General features: G+C 53.8%; 1 non-coding gene across 1 annotated transcript in view; it reads right to left on the reverse strand.

Moving 5' to 3' along the window:
* The window catches only part of LOC124772107, a 1,909-nt gene extending 253 nt beyond the window's left edge, over positions 1-1,656 (reverse strand). Inside the window, exon 1 of the ribosomal RNA XR_007013782.1 lies at positions 1-1,656. This exon is cut by the window's left edge and continues 253 nt beyond it. This is a non-coding gene — a ribosomal RNA (small subunit ribosomal RNA).
* Between the last annotated feature and the right edge of the window lie 3,344 nt (positions 1,657-5,000).

A 5,000-nucleotide genomic window follows, 5' to 3' on the forward strand; every position in this document is an offset into this window, starting at 1 on the left:
GCCCCAATCCCTAGCACGAAGGAGGTTCAGCGGGTTACCCCGACCTTTCGGCCTAGGAAGACACGCTGATTCCTTCAGTGTAGCGCGCGTGCGGCCCAGAACATCTAAGGGCATCACAGACCTGTTATTGCTCAATCTCGTGCGGCTAGAAGCCGCCTGTCCCTCTAAGAAGAAAAGTAATCGCTGACAGCACGAAGGATGTCACGCGACTAGTTAGCAGGCTAGAGTCTCGTTCGTTATCGGAATTAACCAGACAAATCGCTCCACCAACTAAGAACGGCCATGCACCACCACCCACCGAATCAAGAAAGAGCTATCAATCTGTCAATCCTTCCGGTGTCCGGGCCTGGTGAGGTTTCCCGTGTTGAGTCAAATTAAGCCGCAGGCTCCACTCCTGGTGGTGCCCTTCCGTCAATTCCTTTAAGTTTCAGCTTTGCAACCATACTTCCCCCGGAACCCAAAAGCTTTGGTTTCCCGGAGGCTGCCCGCCGAGTCATCGGAGGAACTGCGGCGGATCGCTGGCTGGCATCGTTTATGGTTAGAACTAGGGCGGTATCTGATCGCCTTCGAACCTCTAACTTTCGTTCTTGATTAATGAAAACATACTTGGCAAATGCTTTCGCTTCTGTTCGTCTTGCGACGATCCAAGAATTTCACCTCTAACGTCGCAATACGAATGCCCCCGCCTGTCCCTATTAATCATTACCTCGGGTTCCGAAAACCAACAAAATAGAACCGAGGTCCTATTCCATTATTCCATGCACACAGTATTCAGGCGGGCTTGCCTGCTTTAAGCACTCTAATTTGTTCAAAGTAAACGTGCCGGCCCACCGAGACACTCAATAAAGAGCACCCTGGTAGGATTTCAACGGGGTCCGCCTCGGGACGCACGAGCACGCACGAGGCGGTCGCACGCCTTCAGCTCGCCCCACCGGCAGGACGTCCCACGATACATGCCAGTTAAACACCGACGGGCGGTGAACCAACAGCGTGGGACACAAATCCAACTACGAGCTTTTTAACCGCAACAACTTTAATATACGCTATTGGAGCTGGAATTACCGCGGCTGCTGGCACCAGACTTGCCCTCCAATAGATACTCGTTAAAGGATTTAAAGTGTACTCATTCCGATTACGGGGCCTCGGATGAGTCCCGTATCGTTATTTTTCGTCACTACCTCCCCGTGCCGGGAGTGGGTAATTTGCGCGCCTGCTGCCTTCCTTGGATGTGGTAGCCGTTTCTCAGGCTCCCTCTCCGGAATCGAACCCTGATTCCCCGTTACCCGTTACAACCATGGTAGGCGCAGAACCTACCATCGACAGTTGATAAGGCAGACATTTGAAAGATGCGTCGCCGGTACGAGGACCGTGCGATCAGCCCAAAGTTATTCAGAGTCACCAAGGCAAACGGACCGGACGAGCCGACCGATTGGTTTTGATCTAATAAAAGCGTCCCTTCCATCTCTGGTCGGGACTCTGTTTGCATGTATTAGCTCTAGAATTACCACAGTTATCCAAGTAACGTGGGTACGATCTAAGGAACCATAACTGATTTAATGAGCCATTCGCGGTTTCACCTTAATGCGGCTTGTACTGAGACATGCATGGCTTAATCTTTGAGACAAGCATATGACTACTGGCAGGATCAACCAGGGAGCTGCGTCAACTAGAGCTGAGCAGCCGGCCGCCCGGGAGTGTGTCCCGGGGGCCCGCGCGAACACGCAAGCGTCCGCTCAATCATTCTGCAAACAGGAGGAGGCTGAGCTCCCCTGCACAATACACCTCGAAACCCTCTCAGGTCCCGGCGGCGCGCAGCGCCGTCCCAAGTACTTGGTCGGGTTCGAGAGAGGCGCAATCGCCCGGAGTTAGGCGAGTAGACGCTTTCGGTGCGACCACCCGTGCTCCCAACTGAGCTTGCCGCTGCCGACAGAGGCCCGGGAGCGTGCTGTCGTGGCATTGCCGGCGGGAGACAACACGCGCCACCTACGGTGACCGGCAGCTCCAACGCCAGCGCCACAGAAGGACAAAAGCCCCACTTGGGTGCCGAAGCGAACTCTCCCAGCACAGCGCACGCGCCAACACATCCGCACAGCTGCGATACAAACCACCAGCGAGAACCGCTGGGGCGACCGAGCAGCAGACGGCGTCGCGGCGCCGAGCGCCGGGCGGCGGCGCATCCTCAACGCACACAGTCCTCAATCGGACCAGCACACTGAAGATGTCCACCGCGCTTCGCACCGGGCCCGCGAGGACCTACTTTGGCCGCACGGCGCCGCGCGCAGGGTGCGCCGGCGCGCAGCTGCGACGCCTGCCGCGTCCGTCGGCCGGCGCGCCTGCCACTGGCCGCCCCCACCAGCCGGCTGTAGCGCGTGCGCCCACGCACCGCGCGGCCAGCACGCCGGGAGGCGCCCCCTCACCGGCCGGGGACGGTCCCACCCAGCCACCGCCGCGTATCGCTTCACACCCAGATGCCGTTCAGTTTCGTCGGCATGGTGGGTATCGCTGGAACAACCGGTTAGTACCTCAACCTATCGTCGCCATCACCGATTCACCCCTAGCGAGAACAACCGCACCACAACAGGTTACCATTTGTTCATTTGCGTAACTTCACCAGAAAACGCAGGCGTCCATCGCCATTTGCAACTTCAACGATTATTGCATGCCTGTGTCAGGTGTCACGCCACACTACGTCTGCCCACATACACGCAACAAAATGTGCACGCCTAGACAATACGTGGAAGGTGGCCCCCGTACGTATGCGATGTCCATTGCTCGAACGACTGTCAACCGGCCTCTGTAGCATGTCGCAGATATGGAACGCGGTGCACCATGCCATCACGGTGTGTGAGGAGAGACGACTAGGTCCGAATACATCAACAGACAGCTCATGCTGATCGCCATCCACGGCGTCCGTTCCTCCCACACGTCTCTATGGCGTACCACACTGCAATCCAGCTCTCATAGGGAGACGACACGTAGCTGCGTGCACAATATTTGCACTGTATGGTCCGCCGTTTTTGGGCGCAGTCGTTGTGCGGTCACACATGTGCCACGATGTATCATTCAGTACATAAGGACGAATGTGCAGTACAGATTGTGGTTCACGCGTACGACATCAGCGGACAGTTGACACAGGCCGCACCACAACGTAGCCTGAGTACGTCGCATGCGAAGGGCATTGAACATGCAAACTTCTCACCAACCAGCTTGCGAAGGCAGGGGGCAAGGTGGGGACGTGGGGAGGGGCGGCATGTACGTCCTGCTGCCATCCACATTACAGTGTACAGCAGGAGCATGTGGAAAGTGAGCAAGACTTGCAAGGTGTTTAACATGAAGCGATACACAGGGGTGCGGGCAGTGCGAGTAGCGAACTATATTGCGAGGGTTGCGGGTGGGCAACACTACAGTAATTGAACGAGTCGTATAACAATTACAGAGCAGGTTTAGGCGACAACGTGGGTTACGTTAAGGCGACAACATGGGTTAGGTTAAGGCACAACATGGGTTAGGTTAAGGCACAACATGGGTTAGGTTAAGGCACAACATGGGTTAGGTTAAGGCACAACATGGGTTAGGTTAAGGCACAACATGGGTTAGGTTAAGGCACAACATGGGTTAGGTTAAGGCACAACATGGGTTAGGTTAAGGCACAACATGGGTTAGGTTAAGGCACAACATGGGTTAGGTTGAGGCACAACATGGGTTAGGTTAAGGCACAACATGGGTTAGGTTGAGGCACAACATGGGTTAGGTTGAGGCACAACATGGGTTAGGTTGAGGCACAACATGGGTTAGGTTGAGGCACAACATGGGTTAGGTTAAGGTACAACATGGGTTAGGTTAAGGTACAACATGGGTTAGGTTAAGGTACAACATGGGTTAGGTTAAGGTACAACATGGGTTAGGTTAAGGTACAACATGGGTTAGGTTAAGGTACAACATAGGTTAGGTTAAGGTACAACATAGGTTAGGTTAAGGTACAACATAGGTTAGGTTAAGGTACAACATAGGTTAGGTTAAGGTACAACATAGGTTAGGTTAAGGTACAACATAGGTTAGGTTAGGTTAGGTTAGGTTACACGTTGTTGTACGGAAAGGTGTAGGGGGGGGGGGGGGCGGGGGCGGCAGGTTCGTTGATAGTGATTATAGTAAGTGAATGCTTGTGACATGATCAGATTTGTCACGTCAGGATGCACCTTTGGCTTATTAGAGGCGGCGCTCCAATTCTATGCTTGTGTGAGACCTGTGTCTTTGACTCATGTCATTGTTTGTGCGCTGTGACAGGAGGTACTATTGTGATGTTGGGTGCACCGTTGTATAGGACATGTGTGGGTGTTGGTGCCTGGTCTGCGCAATGGTGGATGTCGAAAGGCTGGGATATTGTATTTTCCGCACGGACCTCCTGGTCTGGTTGTGATAGTGTGGATTGTGTAATGTGGCGGAGAAGATGCACTGGATGTTGTTCCATGCTGGTGCTTACATATTGTATGTGCGCCTGTTAGAAGCAGAGAGTGGTGCGTGATCAGAGTGTCTGGCTGACGTGTGGTTCCCATTTTGGGCAGACTCTTTCAGCATGTATACGGACAGTTGTGTATATTTGCTGTAGTTTGATGGCTCTGCATTGATTACTAATCAGCGCCGTGTGTACGGGTAATCTGGTTCCAGTCCAAAATGTTCCATCTGTGTACATTAGTGACAAAGACTCCCCCCATGCAGTGGGGCTCGGTCTGTTATAACTCTTCCGCGTAATATATTTGCCCCACGTTTTTGCGACTGCGAGTGCGAGTGCAACGCGCATGGGGACCGACATGCTGATGGCTCGGTATCGGACGCCGTACAGTGAGCAACGCGATCGCGTCTCTCGCTCGTAAGTGGTACAGGTCGCGGCTCATGTATACGGACAGCGGGAATGTCGCATATTGGAAATAACTCTTCATGAAACGCAAGTTATAGGGGTGGATTGCACTTTACGAGTGCGGGAAACGTCCGCCGTTCATCCG

Source organism: Schistocerca piceifrons, unplaced genomic scaffold (assembly GCF_021461385.2).
Source record: "Schistocerca piceifrons isolate TAMUIC-IGC-003096 unplaced genomic scaffold, iqSchPice1.1 HiC_scaffold_936, whole genome shotgun sequence".
NCBI classification, from domain to species: Eukaryota; Metazoa; Arthropoda; class Insecta; order Orthoptera; family Acrididae; genus Schistocerca; species Schistocerca piceifrons.